This window comes from Calonectris borealis, chromosome 2 (assembly GCF_964195595.1).
Source record: "Calonectris borealis chromosome 2, bCalBor7.hap1.2, whole genome shotgun sequence".
Lineage (NCBI taxonomy): Eukaryota > Metazoa > Chordata > Aves > Procellariiformes > Procellariidae > Calonectris > Calonectris borealis.
Window position 1 is genome coordinate 146,387,170 of NC_134313.1, and position 13,676 is coordinate 146,400,845.

Below are 13,676 nucleotides of genomic sequence, written 5' to 3' on the forward strand. Positions count from 1 at the left end.
TTAAAAGTTAGGTAACTAACAGGTGTTGTGTTTGTAGGTATGTAGATAAATTGTGTCTCTTGGAAATATTGTTAGGCCCCAGTGAGCAGTAACCACGGAAACGGAACAACCTTATAAGAAAGGAGAGGAACAGTGAAGAGACATGAGATTCTTTGGTTCGAATGATGTAGATGGGTTAGGAATGCTTCATGAATAGATAGGCCGGACATTCAATAGATAAAAGAGCCTTGAAACTTTGTACTTTACATTAATTAGATAGAGAAGCTAACATTGTAGGGTTGATAGGGAAGGTATAGTGGAATAAGCTAGCTTGTTACAAGTGAAAAACATGTAAACTAAGCCAAGGGACAAATGGAGCATGCGTGAAGACTGAGTTCAACCAGAGGGCACTGTGATGAAGACTATCGATGACCACCAGAAGACCCTGAAAGACCACCAAAGAGCACAAGGGCGCATGCGTCGGGGACATTTGAATATGCTAATGAATTCCAGGAAATAACATGAATATTTAGATTATTTCTCGGAAATGTAATGAATATGTATACTCTAATTGTATTTAATCCCTATGGTTAGGTGATTCGGCACGCACACTAGGTGGAGCGATCCCCCGTGCGTCCAGCGCTGCAATAAAGAATACCTGCTTTCTAAAACTCTAAATTGAGTCTTAGAGAGTTTTTCGGAGACTTCTTCGTTTCAACTGTAAAATGTAAAGGATACAGGGGAAGGAATGGACCCATGGGGGAAGGGTTACTGAGCAAAGACAGAATATTGGGCATGCAGGTAGGCATTTGACCCACCTCAGGTCAAGAGTTGTTTCACATTTCTTCCTCTGCTTTTTTTTCTGCAGGAGACCATTTTGCTTATGTCTGATTATGTAATAGCGCATAGCGGTGGTATATCTTCTGCTGTGGTGTATATGGGTATTCATTACCTCTAATTGTTAAAAAAAGTAATTTTTTACAATATTTCTGCGAGAGTCATTTGAAATTAAGACGCTTTGGAACATACCTTGTCAAAAACATTTAGTGTGGTTTATTGCCCATAGCTATGGCTCTTTGATAGATTTTGTGGTTTAGGAATGGCATTCTAATGTCATTATATTTTCCACTGAGGACTTATGAAAGCATGTGGTGAGACCACAAAAGTGTCAAAACGTTGCAGGATCCCTCCCAAACCATGTCCTTTCCCAGGCCTTCTACCTCAGGAACTTCTCAGAAAACCTTTCTGCTTCCAATACCATATTTTAAAATCCTTACAATTTGTAAGGATTTTTTTGACGTTATACCTTGCATTTATGTCATCAGTTTTTTGCCTATTACCATAGTGCCTACAAACCATAGTCCACAGTGTTAGATGCTCTGCAAACACAAACCACAAACAGTGACGCTTTCTCTGCAGGATACAATGAGGTTTCACGTTAGAAACAATAGGAGAGGGATGATGCAAGCACATAGGGAAGAAGCAGAGCTGAAGACAGTTTTAGGAACGTAATGAGGCTCTGATAGTTAGGATGTCAGGCTGTGGTGATAACTCTCCAGTGTGATGATAGCAGTTCCAACTGTTGTGATAACAACAGCTTCCTAATTTTAAAGAGGGATTTGAAGGAAGGCAAAGAATTAGCTTTGTCAGAACTTGTAAGTCATTTCTTGGTTACCGAGATGTCTTTGAGAAGTGAGCAGATGTGAGAAATTCTTAAAACGCTATGTTAAGGGTACTGAGGTACTTAAAAAACCCTAAGTTGATCAGACAGTTGTTATAAATTTGATACAATCTAAATAAATGTGGAACAGAACCTACCAATACATTTGGAATTACTTAAATAATTTAATCATTATTAACAATTTAAATAACACCATAATTAATTTAAATAAAGCAATAAATGCTTCAAAGTTGTCTGCCATGAGATTTTGGGCAATTTTTTTAATGTGGAACTACTACATTAATACATTTTTTATGGTTGACTGGTAAGGGAATTGTTGCTCACATACAAGGGCTGACAACACAATTACACATATGTCTTCAATATGAAAATAATTGTGTTAATTAGAGCTTGTTAAGTTGGATATTTTGCCAGATTTGAAATTATTTTTCAACAATTTAAGTGCTAATATTGATATTTTATACCAATTATAAGTTCTTAGAGCAAGAGTATTTTTAAGTCCAGACAGTTTTATTACTTACAAAGAAAAAGATCTTTTGTCCAAAATTACATACTGGAATTCTGGTTTAAGATTCTGGCTGTTCAAAAATACTATCCATGGTCAAAATTAAAAAGTTCCTGTCATCCAGAAGTGGTAGTTATACTGTGTGACTAACTACACACTACAAACGACAGTAGATAGCTGAAGTTAATTGTCAGAAATAATCCAAGAGTTGAGATCTTTGTTCAGACGTTTTGCTGCTGCCTGGGACACTGGTCTACTCTAGAAGCAGAGCAGGAACTCAAGGAAGAACTGGGGTGGGAAATGAGGCAGGACTAGAACAGAGACAGGGAGCTCAGGCAGAACAAGAACAGCAGGCTGTAGCGTGCTACAGGCTCCAGGGAAAAACTGTAAGCTTCCATCTAACAGCCATCCAGTCAGAAATGACCTGTGCAGGTGACACAAAAACTGAAGTGAGTGGTTGATACAGCAGATGGTTGTGCTACCATTCAGAGTCACTTCAGCAGGCTGGAGAAACGGGCCAATAGGAGCCTCATGAAGTTCAACAAAGTCCTGCACCTGGGAAGAAATAAACCCATACACCAGTACAGGCTGGTAGCCAACCAGCTGGAAGGAAACTCGGCAGAAAAGGCCTTGGAAGTCCTGGTGGACACCAAATGCACCCTTGCAACAAAGAGGGCCAGCAGTCTCCCGGCTGCAGTAAGCAGAGCGTTGCCAGTGGGTCAAGGGAGGTTACCCTTCTCCTCGACTCGGCACTCCACATCTAGAGTGCTGTGTACAGTTCTGGGCTCCCCAGATTGAGCGAGACATGGACATACTTGAATGAGTCCAGCGGAGGGTGACAAAGATGATTAAAGGATTGGAGCATCTGACATAAGAGAAGATGGATGGCTTAGCTTAGAGAAGTGAAGGCATGGGGACCTCTTATCTATGTGAATAAATACAGGAGGGAGTAAATAAGAGCCAGACTTTTCTCAGTGACAGGACAAGAGGCAATGGACACAAACTGAAATATAGGAAATCCATTTAAACATAAGAAAAATAATCCTGATTGGCTGTGATTGAGAAGGTGCATTGATTGTGAGAAGACTGAAATCAAACTCCACAGCGATATGTGACCCTAATGACTACGGATGTTTTCAGGAACTGGACTCGAGAGTGCACTAGCTTGAATATGGAGGTTGAATGATGGACACAAGAGTTTGATGAGAACTCTAAGTCCATATCATAGGAAGTGTACTCAGAAATCTCCTTTCAGGTAATTTTTTGTTTGGTTATTGCCCTTGATTGAAGTCCAGAGTAGAAGTATGGTTTTCTGCTATTTTGCTACTCTTTTGACACACTTGTTTTACTAAAGCTGTTGACCTAAGGTGACTTACCATTAATGACCCTCTGAGAACTCTGCCTCTGCCGATTCTACTTGAGATATCAGTGAAAATGGAGGCAGAGCGAGTGCAGTGAAAGCAAAGACAGACATCGACATAGACTTAATCATTGCATGCTACCAAATGAAAGCTTGGCAGTACCTTCACAAGGAGATGAGAGTCAAGCCAGATGATCTTTAAAGTACTTAGGTAGTAGAAAAATTGCATGTGTCTTGTTTTCAGAAACAATATCAGAAGATGAAGCACTGTAGAGAAACTCATTCTGAGCATTCATAAAGAGCAGCAAAGCTAAGGAAACAAGTTTTTCTTAAAATGATTTATTATTATAGTTCCCTCATTGTCAATATGGATCTGTAACAACCTTGGCTTTGGCATAAAACTACAACGTAATTTTTTTTTCCTTCCTAATCTGCATCAGCTGACAATTGCCCTGACTTCCTTGTAACAGTTCATGAAAAAAACAGAGACCTCAAAGACAGGATCTATGCTCCTGAATGTTATTAGGTGACCTACAAGGGGCTGAGTGTTGTTATTCATCCTTTATTCTCACTTAAGAGATCCCTTATGTTTACAAGCACTTTCTTCTTATTGCCTAAAACAACTGTCTGGAGCTTTGTGAATTCCGTTCAGCAGGGCATCTATCTAACTTTTAGATGTTTTGGTGCTTTGCACACCTAAGAAACTTAAGTATGCTGGTATGCTTGAGGATGCCTTAGCATCTTTGAGGAACTTGCCTAAATGACTGCTATAGAAGTATTTAATGAATATTATTTAATAGACTGGTTTGGTAAACCATAAACTTCTTATCTTTGTCCTTAAGAAGATACTCCCAGTTGATTGACTCATGACTAAATGTTTTCCCAGTTCTACCGACTGCTACCTCTTGTAAATTTAGAGCTTTCGGCAAGAGAAATCCTGACAACCTGTCCTAATATACACTCCCAAAACACAACTTAGAAGGGAAAGTAAGAGCAAAGTACTTTCAAAAGCTGCAATTTAGTATTCTTTGTGTTTTATGGTCTAGAGTGTTACTTAACTTTTTGGACTCACAAGGACTATTTTATGTTGACAGAAATTGGAAGTCTTTATTTTCTTCACTTATCCTGACTATCTTGTTTAAAAATAACTCAAAATATGTGTTTCTATGTTATCCAAAAGTCACTGGTATAAAAATAGTTGAAGGGATTGCTTACATTTCAATAAAAGTGCAGGCAAAGTCATAAAAATAAATTACAGAATTTTGTCCAATTTTGGTTTTATTCATACTGAGCTCTGCCCCACTATTACTGCTTTGGTGCTGAAGAAAAAAACCCCAAATGCTGCCTTTGTATGTTTTTGCACAGTTAATTTGTGTAAAACATACATAGCTATTTGTAATTCTAGAAAAAATGACAGGTCAGTCTTTTTTATAATGCCTTTGAAAGGAAGAGAGGTGCAACCCATTTCACAGATCAGTGGAGCAAAGTAAAATGGTGATGAAATAAATTCTCTTGGTAATACATTAATTTCAAACACAAGTTTACATAAAACATTCAGGTGTTTCAAGGATTTTCATAAATGAGTCAAATACTGTAGCAGTACTAAATATATATACATACAATTATAATGAAGAAAAAGGATGGAAATTATATAAGAGAAAAAGAAATACTCTTTCCTCATACAAGTCTTTCTTCCTGCTCTAAAATGTTGTTATATTGTAGAATCAGAAATATTAAATGAAACTCTGAAGCTGTTTGGTATAGAATAGCGCATGTGATTTAGAATAAATAGGACTGCATTGGAGCAGAGGTAGAAGTTGGCTTGTATTTAAAATCAAATCAGTAATTTGAAAATGATTGGTAGGGATGCCTAATTCTACTGTTGTGGACTTGATTCAGCATCACATCTGCTTGTTGCTAGTGTTATGTTACTTTTACTGGAATTGTTCCTTATTTAGCATCACAACAGAACGTGGCTTAGCCCTATAGAGTATCCTCTGTGGAAATTCTTCAGTAAATTAGGGGACAAAGAGCTGAAAGAGCTTGCCGCTGTGGCCCTTTAAATTTTGTATAAACTCTTAGTTTTACCCTTGAATAGCAGAACTTTATAGTGTAATCCACAGGAGGAGTGTTAATCCATATGCTACCAAGCCCTTTTTTCTGCTAGAAAGGCTTTTGAGATTTGATGGTAGGGGCAAATGGCAAAACCCTCCCATGAAATAGCATCTCCCCTTAATGTTACGCTGGCCACCTCTATTTTCATTCACAAATCCTGAACATTTTAGTGGCCGTTGCTACCACAACAGTGTTGAAACAGTGTATGTGTGCTTGTATGTGTGTTTACATATGCAGCCACACATGCAGTCCTCCTCCTCCCCCTAGTATATATAGCTATCTATCTGAAACACATAAAGTTATATTTTGACTCAGTGAAAAAAACGATGACTGCTTCCTATATATTTTCTCTCCTCATACCATCTGTTGCCTTTTCCACATGTGGCCAGCTGTTTCCCTGTGACAGCCTTCCCTCTTCAGAAGAACATACTTTGGAAACTGTGAATTACTCTATTTCTGGAAAACAGCTTCTAGTCTTTTTTTTTTCCATTCTCCCCCCCTGCCCCCACGCCGTTCTTGGCCACCTGCTGTGACCTGAAGAGTAAAACTTTAGTAGAAGATTTTTTTTTTTTTGTTAAGACTAAAAATAAGCTGAAGAAGCCGTTTCCATTGCCCTAATGAATCTGCTTTGTTTTATCTTGGAGAAACTGAAAGTTGGATGTGGGTGACTTCATTTTGAAAAAAACTGCACAAAGTCCAACTCTAATAAGATAAAGGAAAGCTCTGGGTGAGAAAAAACAAACAAATACCCAGTGTTGTGTCTATCTAGTTTGGGTTCTCCAGGAAGTTGTTTTTTCTCCACCCCCAGTACTGTTACTAAATTAGTTACAATGCCAGAACATCCCGATACAGCCCTAAGACCCTTCAGCTTGCAGCAGCCAAGATTTCAGTTAGAGTGATTTAAAAAGTCAGCGGTCCCTGCTTCCCAGAGGCTGGCTGTGGTGGAACATGCTCCTTGAGAGGGCCGCCTTCTGATGGAACGGAGAGGCTGTGTCCCTATTTCACCAATCCATTTCACACTGAAATAGCACATAGTTTTTGTAGGGGTGAAAGCCTGAACAAAAGATCACTGAGGTCAAGGGCAGATATTTTTCCATCGACTTCAACAAACTTTGTATCTGGTCCTTTGTAAGAAGCTCTTACACCAAAAGCTCCAAAGTGAAGGTCAGTGTCAGACTTGATGCTTACTTTCCTCTGAAGCTGAACACTAGAGAAGAATGTACCTGTGATTTCCATGGCGAACATGCAATTCCTAGCTGACATTCCATGGAGGCACCTGAGATGTAAGGCTGGGGTTTTTTGGCTCCCTGTGGAGTTTGTGTTTTATGTTAAGCTGCAATATCTCACATCTGCTGTGCACTAAGAACAGGCACATGTAAAGTTACCATAACTCAGCTGATGTTCGATAACTTGTTAAGCTGCTGTCAAATTGTAACGAGACTCTAAGTCTGAGCATTAATACAACTACCACTCCTAGCAACAAATGGGAATTAAAATGTTGTATCAATTATGGCTTTTATAGCAGGCGTAAATCTGTTTTAATTACAGAAATGGATTAAGTCATGTCCAACAAGAATAAAAACACAGTGAAAACATCTATTTCCTTATAAACTAACAGGGTGACATGAAACAGTATTAGACACTTATTTGAAATGCCTTCCTGAAGTAATAAACACTTAGAATTAAGCAATGAAACCTCTGTAATTAAATACTTCATAATGGAGGCCTAAACTTAACATGAAGGAGGCAGCAAGGTGAAATAAGCAGTAAAGCAAACTAATATTTCCACTGAAATTATTTATTTTTTATTCATTGATTGTTTCTACAATAGCTGTTTACTTCATAAATCCACTATAAACAGAAGTCACCAAGTTATCACAGTTGCTGAAAAGAAAGGTGCCAGTGTATGAGTCAGCATATTCTGCTCATCAGAACTTTTGACAAATCCCGGAGTATCAAAGTGATAATTAATGCTGGAGAGAGATTTCAGAATGATATCTTCCACGATGCTCACTTTGTTTATCCAGACAAGATGTACGGCAGTATAAGCCCTAACACAACAATGCTTCCCAACTACTTGAGAATCCCAGTTTTCTCAACCAAATGCCTGTCCCCTAAGCCAGCACACCTCCCGCGGTGGGTAGTGTCCTGAGGCAGCAGGCTCAGGGGAGCCACTGCATGGTTGGTGGGAGAGGCAAGGTGAACTGGAGGAAAACATCCTGGAGTAGGACTCTGATGCCTTCCTTCTTGGCCGCTTTGGACAGCTTGTTGGGTGACTTTGGAAAAGTTTCATCACTTCTCTGTGTCTCTGTTTCCCCCTCTTTAACATAAGGCTGTTCATCCTGATGTCTATGAAAATATTTTGAGATAGTTAAGGACAAATAGTGGAGCAGAGCAAGGGTAGTAGCAATTGCTATACTTACTAGGCTTGGGATGTGCTAAATTGTAAGCCTGAGACTTTATTAAGTATGTAGCACCAAAGTACAAATGCCTCTGTAACATGTATATATTCTTTCTACAGCTTGACACACTTCTCTACCACATGTTCCTTCCTCTTACCCAGAGAAGGAGTATCCCTGCCCAGGGTGTTCTGGGTTCTTCCTGATTTCAATTCATTCGAACACTTTTTTGGCAGCCAGAAAGTAGTGATGCTGCTTCCTGTCTGTGTAACATTTTATTTAATGAATGAAGAGTTAAGCCCTTAATAAATGAGCAGGCACATTCTAGGTCCTGATCTCGGTTGGTCTCAGCATGTGATAGATACTTGTAAATGATGCTCTTTTGTGGAGGTACAAGTTAAAATAGTGTTCAGCTCTCTTGCACGTACTTTTTTCTGATTTATTAAAATGCAAAATAGCTTCACTTGGAAGCAGATTTTGTGTTATGTCTCTGGAGGATAGCGGATGACTTGGGTTGTGGCTTTGAGAAAAGACTGTTAGGGATTAGTAGTTTCTGATGCTCCGCCACTATGCAGCACATGTTAGAACAGCCTGAAAATTATTTTAACTAATAAGAGCTGCTCTCTTCAGAACCATTCATTAGGTGGAAATAACAGGGTGGATGGTGATAGCCATTCCTCCTCTCGGCCTTTCTCTGCCTCCCTCTGCTAAGACTACAGGAAGCAAGGGGAGAGAGACGACTGGCCACTCCATGCCTTTTTGAGGGTCCTCAACATTGAAGACCATTACAGGTAACTTGAAGAATCAACAAATGTAATAATATTCTTATTTTCTTCAGAATAGTAAATACTTTGGTCATGAATAATCACTTTGCTGATGTCTGTGTACAGGGAAATCTTCTCCAGTTGCGTTTTAAGTGCTGTTGCTGTATAAACTTTACATTAATATAGTGGTAATAATAATTTATTTAAATGTTACATGTGTATGTCAGTGACACCAAGCAGCCTTCATTGTGAAATAGGATTCTGCTGTGCATTAACATAGAACAAATGTGAATTCTAATAATGCTGAAAGAGCAGCTAATTATCAAAAACCCCCAAGTATTTAGTGGGAGGCATTGATCTACGGAGAGAAAACAAGTAAACTCTGGCTCAGAAGTCAGCATATCCAGAGACAGCTTTATAAATCTGTATTCAACCACAGTACCTCAGGAGGGCTGTGAATCAACAGCGGTGAACCTTTCTGTAACTGAATTTAGGATAAAATAGGTTTGGGTTTTTTTCTTGTCTGACCTTTTTCTTGGTGTTTTTTTTTTCTTCTTGTTTTAGGCTTTGAAAATGTTGATACTGAAAAGTTGTGTTTGTATCATCTTGCATATTCTCTTGCTCTGGATATACTTCTGGTTGTTTTTTTGTGTGTGTGTGTTTGTTTGTTTTGTTACATTGCTCTTTGTGTATTGCTTTAAAAAGAAATAAAATTAAAAATAAATAATAAAAAGAAAAGCAATAAGAAAAAAGGTTGACCAAAAGGTGGCAGTGAAGACACATAAAATACACCATCCTACATCTAAGTAGTAAACAGTTTAAAAGAAAAATCTAATTCATCTAAGCTTTAAGAGCATTATTGTTAAAAAAGTTACCAGTTAGGCTGTGTGTTAATGTAAAAAGTCCAGAAGGAGTTTGACTTACTGAAGTAACTTATTGCTTGATAGCAGCCTGCTATTGACTCGTGTGCGAGCTGCGTGTAAGATAGCAAAAGAATAGCTTTGCCTTGATCTAGTCTCCTGCTGCTCAGAGAATAGATAGCAGAGGGTGCGGGTGGCTCTTCCCATCGAGATGGGAACACCCAAGGCACTGCTCATCCATCATTCCCAGTGCACTCTACGTGTCTAAACAGCCTTTCTCTTGCTCTTCCTTTTCTAGCTCTATTTGAGAGTCACTGGTGAAGCAAAGGGGTAAGCCAACATTTGAGCTCTTTGGGCCATGGTGAAATCTTTGTCTGCTGTGGTCTGTTGGCTGTAGTCTGTAAGGATGTTTGGTTCACTATTGTGTGTGTGGATACATGATCTATGGCCTTTCCTCAGCTGTGCCTGCCAAATGTTTATCCAGTTAAGTAACACATACGACATTGCACTCTTCTACCCCAGCCACTGATTTTGTCTTAAAAATGTACTTTCCTTTATTATCCTTATTAGTTATGACTGTAGCTAAATACTCTAGTTGTGCTTTATAGAAAATACTAATTAAAAAGATAGCTTCTCCCTCAAGTAGTTATACCCTAGGGCTTAGTTTCCTTTTCCGTTCTTAAATTGTTCCTCATTTGCACAGAAGCATAAAATTTGAAGTACGCACACGCATGTATCTTTAAACGTCATTGCTGAAGCACTCAGATTTTGTTTCTGGGTCTAGCCCATTGATAAGGTCAAATTCCTGTAGATGTCTTTTGAGGCACTGCGTATTTTTCAATGCATTTCCTCCTGAATGTTAGCAAAATATATTGTGGAATCTAGGGGCGATATATATCATGAAAGTTCGCTTCATTTATCTGTATGGCTGCTTTTCACAACTTGTAATCCATGGTTCACTGTTGAGCTATAAGACATCAAAACTTGTCTTGGAAAATATTAGTAAAAAACCAGCTACAATGTCCTTGGAATATAAACAAGGAAGTAAGCAAATAAAATAGTGGGCAATAAGACTAAAAAACCAAACATTCAAGATCTAGCCTGATTTTTATTTGGTTGGAAATGACAAGGTATTGCGAGAACCCTGTACAAGACAGTCTTTAGTTTTTTTTTTAAAAAAAAAGCTGTAAATGGTCCTCCATGTGAAAAGAGGATAAATAACACTGTTAGCCAGTATCCTACCGACTGATCCAGCCAGTTTAAAAAACTGACAGCCTGTCCTTTTGGAAGTTGCTCCACTGTGTACTAGATTTCTTTGCAAGGAAACTTTCATGCCTTTCAGCCCAGATTTCCTTGGCATCACATGATGTTCATCAGGTCCCAAGTCAAAAACAAAAATGCAAAATCCTCAAAAGATATTTAATATAGTTTATACTAACCAATACTTTGTAAGCCTGTAATAAGCTGGAAGTTAAACCTACAAATGCTGCAATGTTGTAAGATGCTGTATTCTTAGAAGCCTTTATTGGCCAATGGATAATTTGTATAGGTTAATCCCATTAAAATTAGAAACAAATTAGCTTGACACTGAGGATGGGAAAATCAATCCTTACTCTACTAAGAGCAATCCTTTAATTTCACACTGGGAATTGGAGAATGCTTTTCCTGTTTTCCCAGGTTTCAATACATTTATTTAAGATTTTTTTTTTTTTCTCACTATGATTTGAGTCAATCAGGGGAAGCCACTGACAGGAGATACACTAAATGTGTTTACTTGAACCACATCTCTTTCTGAATGTATAAAATTTCTAATTTTATTAAATGAGGATGCTGTAGAGCTTCTGTGGTATGGGTTTACTGTTCTTCTAAGGACACACAGCTATAGATTTCTTAAATTAGCTCAGTTTGGAATGTCTGTACAGTCTTGATAGCAATTGCAAATACTTAGTTAACTTGCCCTAATTAAATTCTTTGCAAACTGATGAACCCTGAGCAGATGAAATGAAATCAAGGAGATGAAGAAATCAGAAATATATAGTTAAACACCTGCAGACACCGACACATAGAAATTGCTATTTTTGTTAAGTTCATGTTGAGTGAGGCACCTTTTGAGCTATATACTTTTAACTCTTTTGTGTTAATCAGTCAGAGTAAAGGTGCCAGATAAAAGCTTTAACTAGTTACCTGGGCGTATTGGGGTGGCTATGAGAGAAACTCCCAGCTGGTTCGTAGTCAGTAGAGCTGCTTCCCCGTTGGAATGGGTGCTGGAAGTGCCTGGAGGTGGACTTACCCACGAGATGGCTGTAGCCTCGTCTGTTAGCTCTGCTTGTATTAATGCGGTGCTCCCTCTGTGCTGTGTGGCAGGGCAAAAATTGCAGCACTGTTGATTTGGCTTCCTGAGACAGAACTTTCTATTGTGGATCTCCTGCAACTGCAGAGTTCTCTAGCCCTTCTCAATGGCACTAATTTCACTCTTTCCCATGTACCGCTATCGTCACTGCTGGATGTGTAAGGCTCTGGAGGTGGAGGAAGGGTGTGCTGGGAGCATGTCGAGTTGAGGCTGGAAAGAGACAAAGTGGTTGGTTCTTCCCATCATGAGGAAACTCAGGGCTGAAATGAGCTCAGATACCTCCGAGGCATTAAGGAAATGCCACCATGTTCCTGACAGCATCCTTGCAGCAAATGGGACTCGTGCCTAGAGGAGAGTAGGTCCCTTTTTGTTTGTTTGCTGATTGGGTACAATCTTCCTGTGTTACCTGATCGAGACAGTGGGGCCTACTTTGACTTCTGGTTCCTTTTCTGCCTTCTAAAAATATAATCTACTTAAAGCATATATAGAAGACTTTGGTAAGCATTGGAAAATATAGCTGGGTGCTCGGAACTGACAAAAAAGAAATACAAAATACTGTGTTTTGGATAATAGACAAAATATCATACTCCGAAATTTATCCTAAGTTCAAGAAATGTTTTTAAGAAGTCTTTCCTTTTGTGTGTTACAATTAGTGGTGCAGGGACCTGCTGCCTGCTGGAAGGTAGGCTGCAGGTGATAAGCAGTATTTCTAAAAAATATCCTTTAAAGTTATAACAGTAAAATGACGATTTGGAAACAATAAAACAACCACTTTTCTCAACTGCCAAAGAATAGTGGGATGCAGTATCTGGGGATTTTTTTCCAAAAAACTTAAGCAGTCCTTCAATTAAAAAAAAGACGAAACATTGGGTTACATTGCTATTATTTCACATAAACTTGAAGTAATTCCTTCATTTAAAGTTTTTAGATGAGGTCACTGGTGAGCTGAAATTCTTCTTTTGATATATATAGTGGATAAAGAAGTCCAGCCACTTGGAAAGAAATTTATGTGGATGAAAACAAATCCATTTTTCACATTTGAATGGAGAGGGAAGGTCTTTCTTGTAGTGAAAAAAAAAAATTAAACCAGGTAAATTCATATAGACTGTTTCGGGAAAAGGAAAGCCATCTGTGATATTTTTAGAGCTACTTCAAAGACAATTTATATATAAGTTGATATATCAAAAAGACACTGGTGCCCAAATGGTAGTGAATTTCTTTGGGAACTGGGTGCCCAACTACATATTGCCCTTAATCCTACTCATGAGGCACACCCCCTTTAGTTCCACGTATCTCAGTACAAACATTTCAAAGTTATTAATCTAAAGCATAGTTCTTTACATCCTATGTGGGTGTCCTGATGTTCAAAATGCTATGGAATATAGAAGGTTCCATTAACATTAGAGTAATACTGTACTTTTGTACTAAGAGTTGATTATAATTTCAGATACAGCTTTCCTTAGAATACCTCAAAACTTGTGCTGAGGACAAAGATTTCCCAAAAATTTCAGCATCAATAATGTCAAGAATCTGCACCGGCTGCCATTATGCTTAGCTGATAAACTCTATTTGGCCAGCATGCCTGCATTTCCCCTCTGTGAAAACTGCAGTGCTGAGGGATGACTAGATGCATGCCTGGATCTAGCTGTGATAAGGAGCTTGA